Source organism: Salminus brasiliensis, chromosome 4 (assembly GCF_030463535.1).
Source record: "Salminus brasiliensis chromosome 4, fSalBra1.hap2, whole genome shotgun sequence".
In the NCBI taxonomy this organism is placed as follows: Eukaryota; Metazoa; Chordata; class Actinopteri; order Characiformes; family Bryconidae; genus Salminus; species Salminus brasiliensis.
This window is the reverse complement of record NC_132881.1, coordinates 44,172,514-44,194,270: the sequence shown is the minus strand read 5'-3', so window position 1 is coordinate 44,194,270 and position 21,757 is coordinate 44,172,514. Positions and strand designations below refer to the sequence as shown.

The 21,757-nt window shown below is 41.8% G+C and overlaps 1 protein-coding gene across 1 annotated transcript in view; it reads left to right on the top strand.

Annotated features, from left to right (window-relative positions):
• Nucleotides 1–416: 416 nt before the first annotated feature.
• smad1 (SMAD family member 1) overlaps nt 417–21,757 on the top strand; it is a 34,288-nt gene continuing 12,947 nt past the window's right edge. Inside the window, exon 1 of the mRNA XM_072677136.1 lies at nt 417–504. The gene's annotated coding sequence lies outside the window, so the exon portion shown is untranslated. The remainder of the gene's footprint in view (nt 505–21,757) is intronic.

Here is a 21,757-nt window from a genome sequence, read left to right as displayed (position 1 = left end):
TTAAACATAGGCCCCATCTGGATGACACGCTGCAAATGAGGCCAAGATGGGACCCCTGTAAGATTTGGTAGCCTGTAGCGATAGGGCCCATTTGGAAAGCCCAACAAGGTCCCAGTAACAACTCAGACCCACTCAGAGCTTAATCCCACCTTGAACCCACCTTCTACCTGGCAAGAACCGCTTCCATTAGTATTCTGCAGCATCATTAGTTGATTAAAAACGATAGAGTCTAAAAAATGCCAAGAAATTAGACTTTTCCTTCCCAACTCTCCGTTCCACCTTAAATGGGCCCTCTGTAACTGAGGCGCCCCGGCGCGGCTCTGGGCCGCACGCTGTGTTTTTAAGGTGGAACGGGAACAGCTTCGCGACCGGGCCTCGCTCCCTCCCGCGGAGTGATCCGAGTAGTTTTGTGCGGAGGGTGAGGCGGCCGGCGCCGCTCTGTCTCTAGGCGAAAGCGGATCAGCTCGGGCTGAGAGCAGCGGAGCTACGGAGGAGGAGCGCGAGGTAGTGCAAAACTTCACTTTTTCTGCTTAAAACACGTGTTTTTCCTCCGCGTCGTCTGCTCGTGAGCGTGCACGAGCGCAGAAATTCGCCCCTAAACTTTTTGATTTGTGTTGCTGAACTTTTAGAAGTTGTTGGAGGTTCGTACTGAGAGCTTGAGTGTGTGCGCGCGCGCGCGTGTGTATATGTGTATATACGTGTGTGTGTGTCTGGGAGTGAGGAGGTCACTGCTGTGGGCTGGTTGGTGTGTGATATGCATTCAAATTGGATTTCTCAGATCAGCTCCTGATGTTCTGGAGATGTTTGGGTCACAACCTGCAAGTTCTGCAGGTCTCCAAAGGTGGTGCAAGCCCACCTTGCACTGTTGTTTAGGGGTGTCAGGGGTCTCTGTTGGTGTTGGTGTTGTGAGATGTTTACGCTGGGTTAAACCTCTGCAACCCACTGCATGTGCTCTGCACTGGTGTGAGGAGCTTCTCAATGGGCACTCATGCAGTTCTGATGGTTCTGGTGACCATGCTTGAAGGGTCAGTGAATGGCCAGATCTTTGGGCTCTCAGATGCTGCTCAGTCCACCATAGGTTGATAAGGAGCAGTGCTGGCAATGGGGGTCTTCTACAAAATGCAAATTAGGCCCTATACATGCCACTCATTAGGTCAGTCATGGTGCATCAGTGCTCTCTGCATGCAGGAGCTGATAGACCACAGTCAGTATTCCTGACATCATTGAAGATGACATATCAGATTACTCAAAGGACAAGAATTCGTCCTTGTCCACGGTTTGGTTGGATTGTTTGGGCGCAGAGCGTTCTGCAGGACGGTATCTGGGTAGATCATGCTGTGTGGGAGGAAGGAGGTGCAGGTTCTGGCTGGGATGGCCTGAACAACAACAACAACAACAACAACAACAACCACCACCAAGATCTCGCCCGCCTTCACATGGCCTAAGATCCGGCCCAGAAAATCGGACGTCCACGACCGTGCCTTCCTTCCAGCGCCGTCCTCCTGGACTTTACAGTGTGTGGTTTGCCCGAATGGTAGAAGAGTGGGAGTGACATGGTGGGGCAAGGTCGTAGAGCTGCTTCCACCATCCTTTTTAAAACCAGAAACGTCTACTGTGCTGATTTTAGAGCTGGGCAATGAGATGAACGATATTTTATCGTATCGTGATCAAATTTATTCGATATTTATTGATATCTAAGCATGTGGAGGAGACTGTTATTCGGCTTAATAAACACTGATCAGCTGCAGGTTTCATTACAGATCACTGTGTTCATATAAAAATCTGTCGTTACTGATGTTTCTAGTCTGTGATGACGTGTATCGTGATAAATATCGTGATCATTTACCATATCGCCCAGCCCTAGTTCATTTTCTGCATGGTCTGGATCTTCTGTACAGTGGTGGTGATAGAAACCTCGTATCTACAGGGCCAAAACTTTTTATTAACTATCCAAATCCATCTTTACGTGTCTTACATGAGCTTCATATTTAATGTTAATGAGGTTAAAACCTAAAAAAGTCAATTTTCCTTAGGGACTTTTTTGCCAAACAACGCTGTGCATGTATCCCTCCACCATAATAAGCTCAAACCTTCTCAAAACTACGGTAAAGCAATTTCTCCAACATGAGGCGGTGTACCTGTGTGTACCGTTTCCTGTAAAAACCTAAAGTGAGCGTTTCACACCAGTCCACTCGGAAGGACTTTCGGTGTTTAATCACGTAGAAATGTTTTGAAATATTGGTGGTTTTCCGTTGTCGATATTCTCGTATCGAACGATACATGAGATTCTCAGCGTGTTTACTTGGAATATAGGCCCACTGCAACCTACATAAGTGAAAACACTAGGCCTTATTCAACAACCGTATGGGGGATCCGTTAAGTTTACGAGGACAGTGGGAACCATTATCATAGGCGTAGAGCTGTGAACAACTCACGAAACACATCACGAATCTGACCTAGACTATTGGTCCATTACTAACGGTGTAATTAGACTGGTTTAATGATAGTATATAGTATAAATCACAAATCAACAAAGTAGAATCTGTCGCTACTGATGTTTTTAGTCTGTGAGGATCACATGTATCGTGATAAATATCGTGTATCGTGAAAAATGTTTTCTATATCGTGATATAGTATTTTTACCGTATCGCCCAGCCCTAGTCACGTTTCTAGAATGTTATTTTTGACATTTGACATTTTATGTTAGCTGGGTTACGCTTTGCAAGAATGTGAAAGGGCTGGCCGATTAGGGCTGGCCGATATGATGAATACTACATCACGATATTTTAAGACACTTTCACGATACATGATATTTATCACGATACATGATATTTAATCGCAGACAAAAAACATCAGGAGCCACAGATTCTTAAAAACTACCATTCAGATACACTACCACTCAGTACAGTGATGTTTATTAAACAGCTGTCTAATTACACTGTTTATAATAATTTATCATTTATAATTTATCACGATACGACAAAAATATCGTAATATTGCCCAGCCCTGCTAAAAATGAAACAATACTGTAAGCGGTGTAACGATACTCTCAGACCACGTTTCCATTTGATTCATGATACTGGTTTCACAGTTATATATATATATATATATATATATATATATAATATATATATATTCTGCCAATATTTTGAACAAAAACTTTAAAATAAGAAATATCATTACTGTATCCACCCTGTTATCTGATCTAATAATCAGACTACAGACTAACGCCAGGAGACAGGAGTGTGGCTTGATTGAAGCTTACCTCCTTACAAACCTAGGCGTTCTGAATTGCGATATCATGATCTTTTGATGCATTGTTGTATCCCTACAGTATTACGGATCAGGGATGCATCGATCCAACTTTTTCAGTTCCGATACCGATACGATACAGACTTTGTATATCAGCCGATACCCAATACCGATCAGATATATCATTGTTGAATTAATATACCATATATTTCACCATGTAAGAAAGACGTAAGGCATCAGGATTAACGTAAACATTACTTTACTAACTTTGTACAACAAACTATAACAAATGAAAACGGATATAAATGAACTGAACTGTTTATTTGTGCTGGACCTTGGCATTGAGTCGTCTGGGCTCAGGACTTTTATTCTGAAATTCGAAGTCTGAGCTGGGTTACTTGCTGATAGCTGGTAGAGATCATTGGTAGGATAGGGAAAGTCTGGCCGTTTGCTGTGACATGTGTATCGAGTCTGTAAGTTACTCCCATCCTGAGTTATGTAGCCCAGAATTACCGATCAGTAAATGGATCAGTCCTGTGAATCGGCCTAATAATCTGATACCAGATCCAGATAATTGTGTTAGTACTGGGACTGATATCCGATCCTAGTATCGGATCTTTGCATCCCTACAATGTATCATATTATATTGAATTGTATATCAGACTGTATTGAGACTCACACTCAAGATGTCGCACAGTATTTTTTTTATTGTAATTAGGGATGCACCGATACCACTTTTTCCTTTCTGATACTGATACCAGATTTTTTTTAAGCATCTTGCCACCATACCGAAGACCAATACCGACACCAACTCTGATTTAAATACTGGATCGACGGCTCTAAATCCTGATTATTATAGTGTTCCACTTTTTTTCCTATTAAATATCTGTTTAATGATAATAGCTATTTATGACTGGCTTTTACTGGTTGTTTAAACATTTGGTTTCATAACAAAGTAATTAAAGGGCATCAGTAAGCTTCATGGTATCGGTGCTCTCTATTGATGATACCGATACCAATCCAGTGTGTACGTGCCAGTATCGGCGCAGATATCGGTGCAACACTACTTGTAAAGTGTTCTCCAATAGAGTTCTGGATTTTGTGACTGTCACTGACTACTTCACTTTATTTTACCATCTCTAAAGTAGAGTTGGCCATTGATACCTCACCATATTTCACAGTAGAGCTGGGCAATATGACGATATTTTATCATATTGGGATTTACATTTTACATTTACATTTATGGCATTTAGCAGACGCTCTTATCCAGAGCGACTTACAAGGTTACTCGTATTACAGAGGTGGGTCAGTGTAGTGTTAGGAGTCTTGCCCAAGGACTCTTATTGGTGTAGCGCAGCAGCACAGTCACCCAGACCGGGAATTGAACCCCAGTCTCTCACATGGTGTGGTAGCTCAGTGGCAGGTAGTGGTGTTATCTGTTGCGCCACACAAACCACTGAATAAATTTTGTATCGTGATAAGATGCTTTCCTAATCATATGGAGGAGGCTGTTAGTGCTTATTAAACACTGATCAGCTGCAGGTTTCATTACTAACAGTGTAATTAGACTGGGTTAATTACCCAGATGAAGAGCAGCAGATGTTGAGTATAAATCACTGTGTTCAGTACGGGAGAGGTTTTTAGTCTTGTAATAAATATGCATCGTAAAAAGAATCTTTAAATATCGTGATCTGGTATTTTTATGATATATCGCCCAGCCCTACTTCACAGAGTGATGTATGATGCACAATATGTCGCATTGATCCGCACATAAAATGTTCCAACTCTGGGTGGAGTCTGGCAGTTGTGTTGGGGTTTAGTATTTCCCTTTATATTTCAACTCATCTCTCTCTCTCTCTCTCTTACTCTCTCTCTCGACCTCGAGCAGGCTGCATACCACAGGTGATGTATGTTAATTTGCCATTCCAAACATTTGCTTTCCATCTGTGCCGAGGCGTAAGCATATTTGGATCATCTGGCTCGTCTGTCTCCTCTTGGCTCAGAGAAAAAGCTCCTCAGATGCCGAGAGAAGAAACTCAGCCGTCCGTTTGCAGAGGTCTTCAATTTTTGATCTGCGTTCTCCCAAATTCGTGAAGTGTGGACTCCCCCATCACACAATACCACCGCTGCTGGGAAGGCGAAAGACTAGCATCCTAGCTTCCTCCAAGCTGAGGTATTGGACTATTGGACTACATGGAGTACAACACTGGTTTCAGTGGGCTTCTGAAGTCATGCACAAGCTCCGTTGATCCATCTAGCGGCCTGTGACTGAGGAGCCTTGCGTAATCCTTAAGCAGTATAGAGGTCAGCAGGTCCATATCTTGCAGGATAAGCTGAAAACATAATAATCGTGACTGACCTAGCGATGGGGAGAAATGGAGGACCGTCCTACCACCTCAAAGAGAAAGAGAGAGAGAGGCCAGCTGTGTGCTCCGGGACTTACGGATAGCTGTGGCATCACTGGTGGTCTCCCAGTGGTAGGGCAGGCGCTTAGACGTTTGCAACACTCGAGAGCTCCAGCCAGTGCTTTGTTGGCCGGTTCTGGTGGGTTTTACTGCATAGAGATGGTGTATTGCTCTCAGTGGATATCTGATATTGATATCTGGCCTACTGATGAGGAAACGGGTATAATTGCGTTGTATTGCTGATTCTGAAGCTTTTAATATCGTACAAGAACAGAGAACATGGTGTTGTGTCATCACTGCTTCTACCTTATCTTCTCTGATGCACTCTCTTTTCTCTCTCAATCGCTCTCCCTCCATTTCTACCATTCCCCTCCCTCCACATTTTTTTTTTAGTGAAGCCAAGGCCTAATGGAGGCCCCCAGTTCCAGCCTTTGATAAATAATGTACGTTCTTTATAATGCGGAGTCCCTTGGGATGGCCTAGAGAGCATCATTACTGCCTCCTAAATTGATTAACGGCACTGAAGCAGCGCAAAATGATACATGGAGATGATGCGGGGGGTCAGGCTTGTCAGATGCGTGTGATGGGTGCCACATTAGCCCAGGCTTCTGTGCAGCGCACAAGCCGCTGCTAATATTTACATCCACTCAGGCTTAGAGAGCCGAGGCCGAGCGGCGGAGATGATTAGGCTTTTATGGGATCCCTGCGCTGGAGATGGGGCGTCCAAGACCGCCATTTCAGTTGATTTGTGCCGTTCCTCTGGGGAAGATCATTCTGAATCTATTTTATTTATTTAATTTTTTTTTTGTCCATCAGTGTTTTTTTTTTTTTTCTTATGTTGTAGCTCTAAAACCTTCACCTCACTGCCTCCTCAGCTGGTTGACAGCTCTAAAGAAGCCAATGCCTCACTTTACTGCCGACTGGAGGGTAATTTTGAGAATAGGTAAGAGCTTGGAAATGCTGTTGTTATCTTAAACTGGTATAAATGTGATGAGTTAAGTATTCCCATGTATTTTCACATGCATTTCAAATGTAAAAAGTAATACGTACAGCAATTATTAGAGGATAGAAAGAGCCAAAGCATGTACTGGTGGCTCCCTGTAAGGAACAAAAAATTATATATAAACTGCAACGAGAAAAGGAAAGCACGGAAAATCTGCAAAAATGAGTGTTTCCCAAAGGTAACAGGCTAAGAATAGGCCTGGAATGTGACCTTGAGGAGACGTGAAGGCTCAGTGTGGTCTGAATGTTGGCGAAATGCTGTGGCAGCTATGTAGGATACTCCCTAGTCCAGCATGGCCACCCAGGTGGCCAGTAGCAAGTCTTATGAAACATCACATGGAAGCTATACACCATTCTTATGTACCTTTTGAAGGGGAAACAAGGGGATGCAAAAATCACCCCCCCGTTGAACCCCCCCCTCCCCCACTCCCGTTGTTCATCCTTTTTTGGATGTAAATAGTTTTGTGTATCCTGGTAAATAAATGTCCAAGTCTGATGCCTGTAGATTTACAAGGAGCTTATAAAGAGGCTGGTGGGGGGGATATTGATGACTTGCAGTTTTATATATATTGGACAAATCTGATCATGGTATAGGGCTGGGCGATATGTAGAGTGGGACGATATGGAAAAAAAATAATATCATGATATTTAAAGATTTTTTTTCTTTTACGATATACAATATGTATCGTAAAATATGTAAAAACTGCTTTCCAAATACTACACCATACTATTAAATAGTATATAAATATTTTTAGGCACTGACGATACCCATGAGACACTAATAAAAGCGTATTGTATGATAAAATATTGTCTTATTGGCCATCTCTAGCAAATTGTCCCCTATATACCAGTGATATTTAGATTTTACCAGGTTGCTTCTCAGTTTTAACAATATTTTACTAGAGTAATACAGTACCAGTCAAAACAGTTCAAGGACACACCTGCTTGAGTGTGTGCTGATCATCCTCTTAGAGACATTTGAGCCAAATGCTAGGGTGAGCAAATGTTCGCATGGGTATCCACTGTAGTTGTACTGTAGGCCGTACCAAACAAAACCTCGGGGGGGATGGGGGGCGCTATACGACACGCTGAAAAAGCTGAAACTTGCGTGACTGTGACTGAAATTAATGAAAAGAAACCCGGCCTTAACCCGTGACTTCTGCGTACCTCCTGCATTTGTTGGAGTAACTGTCTCTACTGTTTTTGCCAGATTTTGGAGGAGCACTGCTGTGAGGATTTGATTGCATTCAGCCACATGAGGTTAGGATGTTTAATAATCACCATGCCACCTCATCTCCAGCTCCACAACTCAGCCCAAAAGTCATGGATGGAGCACCAATCATCATTCCAGAGAACACAGTTCCTCCACAGCTCAGTGCTGCTGGGGGGCTTTATACCCCTCTACTAGCCCACGCCTGGCATTAGGCAGCATGATGCCAATAGGTTCATGTTGATCTGCTCCAAAGAGTCCTATTCTATTGGCAGTACTTCTCCGCAGGGGTTAGACAAGCTGTTTCAGCAAAGGGTAGCTGTATGCATTCATTAGAAGGGGTGTCCACAAACCTTTGGACATGTTGTGTATGTACATTCAAAGGTTTCACTGTATAGAAGGTGCTGCATATTTTGACTGGACCCCAGACAGCCCAAACTGGCATTGTCTGACGCGTCGATGCGATGGCGTATTGACCTCTTGTGTAAGCGTGTGGTCGAACCGGTGGTCAGATATTATGGATCCTCAGGTTTGCAGCACAAAGGAGGTCGTGTCTGGGCTAAACGTTTGTCATTACCATGACCGGCTTTGTCCTTGTCGGTTGTGCAGGCCAGATGTTGAGAGATCGCTCTTCTGCTGAAACGTGTGACTAGTGTGAGTGGGATTGAACGAGGCAGCTGGTGTGGGATATTTCGGCCTGTCAGAGCTATGCAGTTTGATCTGAAAGACAAGGGTCTACACACCTCTCACTGCCCACCTGCTGTGGCAGTACCGGCTCGGAGCTGTGTTTGGGCTAGGCTAGGGTGTTTTAGTGTGCTCAGTGTTAGGGGTGTAGGAAAATATCGAGATATCAAAGTATCGTGTTTACAGTTGCACTGATACTGTATCGGTATCGGCGCAGAAACTTGCACTTGCACACAGTATCAGTATCGGCAATAGTTCACATTTTTATTTGCATACTTTATGAAACCAAACGTTTAAACTAGAGATGCATCGATACTACTTTTTCCTTTCTGATACCGATATCAGATTTTCAAGTTTCTACCGATATTGAGTACCGATACCGGTACCAACTCTGACTTAAATACTGACTAGTCGGCTCTAAATCTTGATATTTATAGAGTTCCACTTTTTATAGGTTGTGCTTTTTTATATCTGATCCCAAATAAGATCTAATAAGCTTGAAAGAGGAAAATTTTTAATTAAATTAAATCAAATAAAAAATAGGGTCCCAGTAAGATTCATGGTATCTGTGCTCTCTACCTCCGATACCGATACTGTGTGTAAGTGCCAGCGTTTGCGTCGATACCGATACAGTATCGGTATCGGCATTAATTCCCATTTTTTTATGTAGAACATTTTTGTTTGCATATTTTATGAAACCAAATGTTTAAACCAGAGATGCATTGATACTACGTTTTCCTTTTTGATACCGATATCAGATTGTTAAGTATCTGCCGATATTGAGTACCGATACCGGTACCAACTCTGACTTAAATACTGACTAGTTGGCTCTAAATCCTGATATTTATACACATGATACGGTGTGTAAGTGCCAGCATTTGCCCCGATACCGATACAGTATCGGTATCGTTGCAACACTAGTTTAAACAACCAGTTTAACCACTCTCTTTCAAGCTTATTAGATCTTATTTGGGATCAGATATAAAAAGGTACAGCCTATAAAAAGTGGAATATCAGGATTTAGAGCCGTCTATCCAGTATGTAAGTCAGAGTTGTAATCGGCATCAGTACTCGGTATGAGCAGATTTGAAAATCAGGTATCGGTATCGGAAAGGAAAAAGTAGTATCAGTGCATCTCTACTTGCGTTAGTATGTTTTGCCATAATATATCTCAGTATTTTGAGTTTCAAATACACAATATATACTTTTTTTAATAGTTTACATTTATATCATGACACTTCTTTTAATTGGTTTATGCTACAGTATCGCAATATACTGCAGTATATCGTATCGTAACCCCTGTATTGGGATACGTATCGCACTGCCAACCCTACTCAGTGTATTGTATTGTGTTCCTCCAGGTTGGATGTCTGTTTGCCTGGGTTTGAAGCGGCGCAGACAACTTCTTCTTCTAGATAAATGTGCGTCAGGCAGCTCTGTAGCTGTGCAGTGGGCTCAGGTGCTGGAGAATTTTTCCGCTCAGGCAAGTCTTAGTCACTGTCTCGATATGAGGAACTTTCGAACACGGCAGTAGAGCTTTGCTGACACTGCAGCTTATTAGCTTACTGTTGGTCTTTATTCCAGCTGTTGGCAGAGATGGATCTGATGCAGTTTCGCTGCGGGACGCGAAATCTCCCGGGCACCTCTGCTGTGTAGTGCCACTACAGTACGTGATTGGCAGTGCTAAAACCCTGCTTCTGTTTTTTTTTTTTTAGCACCACTCGGTTATATTTGTCTCCCTGACTAGACAGACAGCAGTGTTTGCCACGTTCTGCCAAAACAGGTACCAGAGAAATATTCACGTCTGCTTTTTCTCTGGAGCCTCGGATGATATGGAATGTGGCCGATACCGGACTGTGGCCTTTAGACAGGACAGAAGCACACTAAATGTCCAAATGTTTGTGGACACCCCTTCTGATGAGTGCATTCAGCTCTTTTTAGGTTGCACACCATTGCTGACACAGACATGTAAATGTACACACACAGCTTATCTAGTCCCTGTAGAGAAGTATTGCCAATAGAATAGGACTCTTTGTGTCCTGTAGTGTATTGGTACCATGCCTAATTCCAGGCGTGGGGCTAGAGAGGTACAAAAAGCACTAACATTGAGCTGGGAAGCAGTGGAGAGCTGTGTTCTCTGGAGTGATGGCACTGAATGCAACCAAATCCTCACAGCAGTGCTCCTCCAAAATCTAGTAGAAAGCCTTCCTGCCTGGACAGTAGAGACGGTTACTCTAACAAAAGCAGGACGCACTGTTTTAAAATACCTTTGATTTCAGGAGAAACAATGAATGAGCAGGTGTCCCAATACTTTTGGCCATAGAATGTATATGAACATGCACCTAAATAATTCTCAGTATTGCAAAAATATACCTTTTTATATTGATATGATTATGATGTGTTATTGCATTATTGTGTTAATATATTATCAGTATATTAGTTAGGGGTGGGCGATATGATAAAAATATTATATCACAATATTTAAAGATCACGATATTTAAAGACATTATTACGATACATTTGATCAAAATACATTAGTAGCGTCATCAGATTCTTAAAAAACTGCTGTTCAGAATGCTGGACTGAGTACAGTGATTTATATTCAGATTCGTGTATCACGGTAACGAAAGTGATCACTAAAGTGATGATCATCTTTTTTATGTCGCCCAGCCCTAATATCAGTGTCCTAAAATGATCAATGACAATAATATCATCTATCACAATTATTTCTGAGACAGTACACTGTCCAAAAAAGTAGTATGCTAGACCAGCTAGTCCATCAAAGAAAGCGCACCCTATACTGGTCAAGAGCCAAACTGGTCAACCAGTTTAACTAGCTTACTTACCAGTATAGTGTATGTTTTCACTTGGATGACCAGCTTTTAACCACCTTGTCAGGTTAACGCTTAGACCAGGTTAAAGCTTAGACCATCAGCCAAAATCTCCAAAATGCTCTCCCTGGTATTTTAGGGTTACACCAGGGTTGCAGCAGTATACTGTTGTTTGGTATACCATGATATAAAAAATGTATGGTTATTATACTGTATATTTGCTTTATTTGAAACTAATTGATTTAATATTGGTAAAAAATCCAAACCAAACCAAATCCCATCAATTTTTTCAATTTCTTTCTGTTTTCAGAGTTTAACAACCAAACAATCAGTCGATTAATGGACAAAATACATCAGCAGATTAATCCATAATAAAAAAATAGTTTTCTTATTTATTTATTTATAAAACAATATAATAATAATAATAATAATAATAAGTAGAAGAAAAACAAAAAGGAAGATTGATGAAATACTGCATACTGAGTTACCATAAACCTGTTATTTTTCGGAGACGGTTATCATACCATAAAACCCATTTTGGACCATTCCTAGGAGTCCATAATACATAGTCCATAGTCCCTTAATCACAACTGGTGTTTTCAAATGCCCCCCCAAGAAACACAGGTTCAAGGTTTTGTCCTGACCTGTCCTGACCTTTCCCAGACCACAAGGCATCTGAACACAACAGCTGAGCATAAGACATCAGCTCTAACCACACCTTCTCCTCTCCAGTTTACCCACGTCACAGTTCTTACTGTGACCACAGTTCAGATCAGATTATTAGGAATCTGAATCAGCAGGAAAAGGAAAAACCAGCCTGATCTGCTGTCAAAACAGTAATAATCACCAACATTCTCACCACCACTTCAGATCGTACTGTGAGATAGTCTTCAGATGCTTGTTATCTAGGCTGAAGACTAACGCCTCTTCGGTCTGACACTATGACTGTTCTTGAAAACACATTTTTAGCTGCTGAGTTGGAAAGTAAAGGCCTTTTTGAAGTATTACCAAGCATAGACAACCAAGACGCTTTTTAGAAGCTGTGGGAGGATTCTTTAAAGATCATTTACTAGATCGTCACAAACGGGTGTAGGACGTAGACGTTACCTGAATAGTGTAGAAGTGCTGGGTATGAAAGTAATACCACTAACCCATGCTATCGAACAACTAGCTATGTGGTATGTTAATGAACAGTACAGTTTTACTTAGAAATCACAAATTCAAAAGTGCTATAAAAAATTAACACACTTTTATTTAGACTCATTGAAACCAAATCCGATCACTCAAAGCACTTCAGGAACAGGTCTGAGATGCTTTTGAGCCACATGTTATAGCAGTGTAAACACATCCGTCTCTCTAAGACACATTCTACAACAAAACCCCTCCTAGTACAACCAAAACCCCTCCTAGTACAACCAAAACCCCTCCTAGTACAACCAAAACCCCTCCCAGTACAAACAAAACACTTCCTAGTACAACCGAAACCCGTCCCAGTACAAACAAAACACCTCCCAGTAGAACCAAAAAAAAACTCCTAGTACAACCAAAACCCCTCCCAGTACAAACAAAACACCTCCTAGTACAACCGAAACCCATCCCAGTACAACCAAAACACCTCCCCTCCCAGAGCCAAAACACCTCCTAGTACAACCAAAACCCCTCCCAGAGCCAAAACACCTCCTAGTACAACCAAAACCCCTCCCAGTACAACCAAAACCCCTCCCAGAGCCAAAACACCTCCTAGTACAACCAAAACCCCTCCCAGAGCCAAAACACCTCCCAGTACAACCAAAACACCTCCTAGTACAACCCTAACCCCTCCCAGTACAACCAAAACACCTCCTAGTACAACCCTAACCCCCCCAGTACAACCAAAACCCCCCCAGTACAACCGAAACCCCTCCCAGTACAACCCTAACCCCTCCCAGTACAACCGAAACCCCTCCCAGTACAACCGAAACCTGTTGATATTGTTCGGAGACGTTATCATACCATAAAAACCAATTTGGACCATTCCTAGAAGTATTTTTTAGATTTTTTTAATCACAACTATTGTTTTCAACCCCCATCCCCCCAAGAAACACAGGTTCAAGGTTTTGTCCCGACCTGTCCTGACCTTTCCCAGACCACAAGGCATCTGAACACAACAGCTGAGCATAAGACATCAGCTCTAACCACACCTTCTCCACTCCACACCTTCTGAATTTGTGAGGTTTCCAAGTAAACCGATACTGTTCATTAACATACCACATAGCTAGTTGTTCGATAGCATGGGTTAGTGGTATTACTTTCATACCCAGTACAACCAAAACCCCTCCCAGTACAACCGAAAACTGGTAATAATTGTCCTGCAACGAGCGAATTTGCATATTTCATCCCACACAGTGATCAGATTTCAGTCCGACTAACCGGAGACGCATTGGCCTACCCAGTGTAAATTCATGTGGTTAAAATTTGACCAGGATACACTCCAGACACTAGTCACATGACGTGAGCAGGTGTAAACGGGGTCAATGTGACTGGTGTCTGGATTATTGAAAAGTTTAGTGTTTATTAAACTTTATTATATAATAAAAAATATAATATATATTAATTAATAAAAAATAATAAAAAATAAAAATATAGTTTATTAAACTGTACCTTTATTAAAAACAGGTTCCTTAAGGGTTCTTAAGTCAAGGCAGTGGCTATGTATAGGACCATGACAAAAAAACCCTTTATATTACATCATATTAATTGATGTATTTCCTCTGTAAATTTGTATTAGCAGCAATAAAGATCAGTTGGTTTTCCTTAATGGTTTCCTTAAAGATTGCTGCATTAATTTTTCTTTACTTGATTAAATGGTTCTGTAAATTTAGAAATTAAAGGAAAAGCTCCTTAAAGTCTTAAACTCCTTAAATATTTAGGACCTTTAGTTCAGTATAGCTCTAAAAAGGGTTCCACTACGGTTAAATGGTTAAATGGTTAAATGGAGATAAATTACCTGCTTTTCTGAGCATATCATTACAGCTTCATTAGAACTATAAAATTCTCATTCAGGAAATGATGTCTTTGTGTTAAAGCTGTAGTTTTAGTATTACTTGACTGCCAAATAAATTGACGATATGATCAGCAGCAATGCAAGGGTGAACACTGTGGTACTCTGCCTGCATAGTCACACTCAGCAGTACAGAAACTGGTAGCTCGGTCTTATAGCCTTCAACACTGAGGCCAGGCTGTCAACCAGTACATAAAACACCAAGAAAGTACGACGACACGCCCATTATGCAAATAAACGATGCCGGGAGCCAACAGGAAAGTTTCAGGAACTGCATGTGGGAGCTGTGTTCAAAAAGCCTTACTGTACTCTGAGGCCGAGAAGCCCTGTAGCGCTCATCCGTCTGTACTACACAACGTGGCTGTGCAGCGCTCATTAACCAGAGAAAGCTGAAATCTGCTGGCCTGACGTGTTTTTGCTTGTTTATGCAAAGTAATTCCTTCTTTGATTTCCTTGTTTAAGTGACTGAGAATCCCAAATTAGGTGAACTTAGTGTAGCTGCTGTTTACAGGGTGTGTATCCGGTTAGTGTTGTTAAAAGGCTTTTCATCACATCAGTGTTTTGCCTCTCTAATAGCAGGTTATGGACTCTCCAGGTCTCCAGGTATCTCCAGGGACTTTGCACAAGTGTTGCATCAATACTGAAACCATATCGGTATCAGCACAGATCGGTATCGGCCCAGATACTGGCACTTACACACAGTATCGGTATCGGCCCAAATACTGGCACTTACACACAGTATCGGTATCGGCCCAGATACTGGCACTTACACACAGTATCGGTATCGGCCCAGATACTGGCACTGACACACAGTATCAGTATCGGCCCAGATACCAGCACTTACACACAGTATCGGTATCGGAACAGATACCAGCACTTACACACAGTATCGGTATCGGAACAGATACCAGCACTTACACACAGTATCAGTATCGGCCCAGATACCAGCACTTACACACAGTATCAGTATCGGCGCAGATACTGGCACTTACACACAGCATCGATATCGGCCCAGATACTGGCACTTACACACAGCATCGATATCGGCCCAGATACTGGCACTTACACACAGTATTGATATCGGCCCAGATACTGGCACTTACACACAATATCAGTATTGGCCCAGGTACTGGCACTTACACACAATATCAGTATCGGCCCAGATACTGGCACTGACACACAGTATCGGTATCGGCCCAGATACCAGCACTTACACACAGTATCGGTATCGGCACAGATACCGGCACTTACACACAGTATCGGTATCGGCCCAGATACCGGCACTTACACACAGTATCGGTATCGGCCCAGATACCAGCACTTACACACAGTATCGGTATCGGCCCAGATACCAGCACTTACACACAGTATCGGTATCGGCCCAGATACTGGCACTTACACACAGTATCAGTATCGGCCCAGATACTGGCAATTACACACAGTATTGATATCGGCCCAGATACTGGCACTTACACACAGTATCAGTATCGGCCCAGATACTGGCACTTACACACAGTATCAGTATCGGCCCAGATACTGGCACTTACACACAGTATCAGTATCGGCCCAGATACTGGCACTTACACACAATATCAGTATCGGCCCAGATACTGGCACTTACACACAGTATCAGTATCGGCCCAGATACTGGCACTTACACACAGTATCAGTATCGGCGCAGATACTGGCACTTACACACAGCATCGATATCGGCCCAGATACTGGCAATTACACACAGCATCGATATCGGCCCAGATACTGGCACTTACACACAGTATCAGTATCGGCGCAGATACTGGCACTTACACACAGTATCGGTATCGGCCCAGATACCAGCACTTACACACAGTATCGGTATCGGCGCAGATACTGGCACTTACACACAGTATCAGTATCGGAACAGATACTGGCACTTACACACAGTATTGATATCGGAACAGATACTGGCACTTACACACAGCATCGTTATCGGCCCAGATACTGGCACTTACACACAGTATCAGTATCGGCGCAGATACTGGCACTTACACACAGTATCGGTATCGGCGCAGATACTGGCACTTACACACAGTATTGATATCGGCGCAGATACTGGCACTTACACACAGTATTGATATCGGAACAGATACCAGCACTTACACACAGTATCGGTATCGTCCCAGGTACTGGCACTTACACACAGTATCGGTATCGGCAATAGAAAGCACCGATAAAATGAAGCTTACAGACACCATACTCTTCTCTTTTTTACTTTATTATAAAACCAAATGTTTAAACAACCAGTGATAAATAGTTATTACCATTAAACAGATTTTTAATTTAACTTTTACATTTACTGCACTTTCTGTTTCCATGTGCTGTTTCCTTTTTCCGGTTCTAAAACCAGAAGTTGAGTTTCAGCAGCTTGTTTAAAGGAAACACTGAAGTTTAGGAGCTTTTTGCTGCAGAAGCTCTTTCTGTTTCTAAACTGGTGTTTTTCCACTGCTCTGAAATGGGAGGTTAAACACCAGTTAAAAGCTGTTTGCTGAAGCTGAGTCAGTTTACGGTTCCCAACCTGCACGTGTTTCTGCATTGTGGCAATTTTAACTTTTTCAGCTCTGAAACTTTTCAAATGTGCCGTTCCTCGACCAGTAAACGCTGTCCTTTCAAGCTTATTAGATCTTATTTGGGATCTGTTATAAAAAATAAAACCTATAAAAAGTGGAACTTTATAAATATCAGTATTTAGAGCCGACTAGTCAGTATTGAAGTCAGAGTTGTATCAGTATCGGTACCAGCAGATACTTGAAGATTTCTACTTTGTACTACTACATTTTTGCAGGTCGTCTATAGGTGTAAATGTAAATCAGGAGCACGAGCTTCATGCAGGTCTTCTACGGTCACAAAGTCAGTGGTAAGACCTTATTCATTGGAGAAGCACCAGTGGATAGAGGAATTGTGGACCAATATCCAACATTTTCATGTACAAATCTTCAGACTCTGACTCAAAACCTTTTCTGGAATGTAATAATTTGTGACTGTGTCTATCTAGTCTAATCGCACAGGGGAATATAGTACAGATACCTATTTTTCCTTTCCGATACTGATACCAAATTTGCCAATACAGAGTACCAATACCGATACGATAACTCTGACTTCAATACTGGATAGACGGCTCTAAATCCTGATATTTATAATGTTCTACTTTTATAGGTTGTACTTCTTATATCTGTTTTCAAGTAAGATCTAATAAGCTTGAAAGGACAGCGTTTACTGGTTGAGGAACGGCACATTTGAAAAGATTTTGAGCTGAAAAAGTCAAAATTGCCACAATGCAGAAAAACGTGCAGATAGGGAACCGTAATCTGGCTAGCAGGTTATGGACTCTCCAGTTCTCCAGGTATCTCCAGGGACTTTGCACAAGTGTTGCATCAATACTGAAACCGTATCGGTATCAGCACAGATCGGTATCGGCCCAGATACTGGCACTTACGCACAGTATCGTATCGGCCCAGATACTGGCACTTACACACAGTATCGGTATCGGAACAGATACCAGCACTTACACACAGTATCGGTATCGGAACAGATACCAGCACTTACACACAGTATCGGTATCGGCCCAGATACTGGCACTGACACACAGTATCAGTATCGGCCCAGATACCAGCACTTACACACAGTATCGGTATCGGAACAGATACCAGCACTTACACACAGTATCGGTATCGGCCCAGATACTGGCACTTACACACAGTATCGGTATCGGCCCAGATACTGGCACTTACAGACAGTATCGGTATCGGCGCAGATACTGGCACTTACACACAGTATTGATATCGGCCCAGATACTGGCACTTACAGACAGTATCAGTATCGGCCCAGATACTGGCACTTACAGACAGTATCAGTATCGGCCCAGGTACTGGCACTTACACACAGTATCAGTATCGGCACAGATTCTGGCACTTACACACAGTATCAGTATCGGCCCAGATTCTGGCACTTACACACAGTATTGATATCGGCCCAGATACTGGCACTTACAGACAGTATCAGTATCGGCCCAGGTACTGGCACTTACACACAGTATCAGTATCGGCACAGATTCTGGCACTTACACACAGTATCGGTATCGGAACAGATACTGGCACTTACACACAGTATCAGTATCGGCGCAGATACTGGCACTTACACACAGTATCGGTATCGGCCCAGATACTGGCACTTACACACAGTATCGGTATCGGCCCAGATACTGGCACTTACACACAGTATCGGTATCGGCCCAGATACTGGCACTTACACACAGTATCGGTATCGGCCCAGATACCAGCACTTACACACAGTATCGGTATCGGAACAGAAAAAAAGGAAACAGAAAAAGTTCCAAGTCAAAGTAAACATCAGTTTAATGGTAATAACTATTTATGACTGGCTTTTACTGGTTGTTTTAACGTTTGCTTTTATAACAAAGTAAACAAAAATGAATAATTAGGGCATCAGTGAGCTTCATGGTATCAGTGCTCTGTATTGCCGATACCGATACTGCGTGTAAGTGCCAGTATCGGCGCTGATACCGATACAGTGCACTAGAATATATCACTTTTTAAAATTTCTGTAGGGTAAATACATTACAGTGAATAAAACGCAGGTATTTTAGTGCAGTAGTCCAGCATCAACACTGCAGACACCCGTCTGTCTTTAAGCAATGTCAGTGAGTTCAGGATCACCGTGTATCTCCACTCTTCTGCCCTTACTGAGTGCTGACCAGTAAAGTGAACGTGGGCCATCTGATCCCTCACTCCGGTTAAACCGAACGGGATGATGAGGCTTTGTTGCAGTCAGAGAGGGATGTGCTTCCCACCTCCCTGACAACAGCACCAGTTCCCGGGCTTTTAAATTAGCAGTTGGCAAAGCCGCCCCTCTAAATATAGGAGGAACTTTTTAGCTTTCCTGTTGCGGTGCTTCACGACAGCGGGTGGGTGTAAACAGCACCTGTTTTCATTGAAGGGCTTCACAGCCGTGCGTCCGAGGCCTTCTTCTTTTTTTTGGGTTTTGTTTTCTTACTACAACCAAGGAAGACATCTTCACTGGCTGACAGTACCACCCCGTCACGGCTTGCCCGAGTTCATTTCATTAAAACGGGGAAAACTGTAAGCAGCAGGGGCTGGGAATGAGTAAGGCCTTGATTTTGGGCCTTGTTGTCCATGTCATAGCATTAACACTGGCCATAGCCAGTATCTCTCTGACTCTTCCCTTCGTAATAGCCAAGGGCAGTGACACACCAACGCACACACACACACACATACACATACACACACACCGAGCATAATGTTATTCTTAGCACTTTGAATAGTGGAAATAACTGATGTCTGATGTAACCTGAATTACGCAATGCTGATAGACTTCCACAGGCTGGGTGGGATTTGCTTGCTTACCTGTTTTGAACACACCGACAGTGGAAAGAAGACTTTCTCATATGATTGCTGATTAAAAGTAATACGTATAATAATTAAAACGAGTTGTTATATTATTATTATAATTATATTATATTAATGACGGATGTCATTTGTATCCACAACATTTAATGAGATGCATTAAGCACAGAAATTGCGCCAAAGTGTGTTTCCAAAGCCAAGAGCTAATCACTCAGGCCAAATCTGGACTATTTTTAACATGTTTATATTGACCAACATAACATTTGCAGCGAAATTCACAATCACAGAATAAATCATTGTAATGAATTTTAATTTTATCTGTCCTGGTTTATATAAAATATATTTATCCTAATAATGTTGGTGTCCCTCAGTTTGACTTGCCACCCTGATACGCTAACTTGTTTTTTTCTAGAAATAATGGTCTGTTGCTTTAAATGACATCACAAGAGGAAGTGATGTCATCTGAGCGTTCGGAGCAGCCAGGGAAATACTTTTGCATTGTTTATTTGTTATTTTGTATGTTAGGCAGGGGCCGTCAAGGTCAAATTAACCACCCCGTCACACAAGAAGAAAATTGAAGTATAAATTATTCATACAAGCGGCCTTTTAAGTATAAAACTTACCACCCCGTCACATACCTACTCATCACGCTTTATTTTTATTGAAAATTTAAATGTGGAAATATCACCTGTTTTGAGGAATGACTCTGAAGCCTTCTTTTTTGAGAGTTCAGAGGTTTTGTACGGCAGCCAGGAGCTCAGGTTCCTCTGAATGTGTGGGTGTTTGTTCCCGTCCTGCTGTTTATCCTGCTGTTTTTAGATTCCAGGCTGTGCCAGACAGGTGGCAGGATGGTGAACTGAAGACAGTGCAGTGCAGATCTGCAGTCGTCCTTATGCTCGTTCCCATAACCAGGGTTTCACACAGTCACACAGGCTGCTGGAGAGAGATCTTTTAACATCACATTCTTTAACATCAATTATTGTAATTATTTATTTTTCAACAGTAATAATAATAACAGTAGTAGTAGTAGTAATAGAGCCCAGCAGAAAATAAAGTACTTCTATTGTCCTATAAAATAATCGAATAATAGATTGATTATCATTATTATTAGTCGTATTATAGTAATAATAGTAAAATAATAATATTAGTATAATAATATATATATATGTGTGTGTGTGTGTAACTAATAATACTAATAGTAGTAGTAATAATAGTAATAATAATAGTAATAGAACATTTATGAAAATAAATGACTTCCTTCCCTAAAAATAATCAAATAACTATGAAAAAAATCATAATAATAATACTAGAATATAAGAAGAGTCATATAATATAATAATAATTAATAATAATAATACAATATAATAATACTACTAATAACTATGATGTTTGTATTAGTAGTGGTAGTAATACAGTAATAATAATAAAGTAGGTGAACATAAAGTACTAATAATATATTATTATTATTATTATTATTATTATTTTACAGCATTTTTGAGTTTGTGTGAATGGTGATATGTTGCTTCTTTGGGCCTCTGTAACTTCAAAAAGAGCTTGAACTCGTCCATTTTCTCTCTCTCTCTCTCTCTCTCTCTCTCTCTACTGTCTCTCTCTCTCTGCTCTGTCTCTCTCTCTCTCTACTGTCTCTCTCTCTCTGCTCTGTCTCTCTCTCTACTGTATCTTTCTCTCTGCTCTCTCTCTTTCTCTCTCTCTCTTTCTGCTGTGTCTCTCTCTACTGTCTCTCGCTCGCTCTCTCTGCTGTCTCTTTTTCTCTGCTGTCTCTCTCTCTCTACTGTCTCTCTTGCTCACTCTCTACTGTCTCTACTGTCTCTCTCGCTCTCTCTGCTGTCTCTCTCTCTACTGTCTCTCTCGCTCGCTCTCTCTACTGTCTCTCTGCTGTGTCTCTCTCTCTC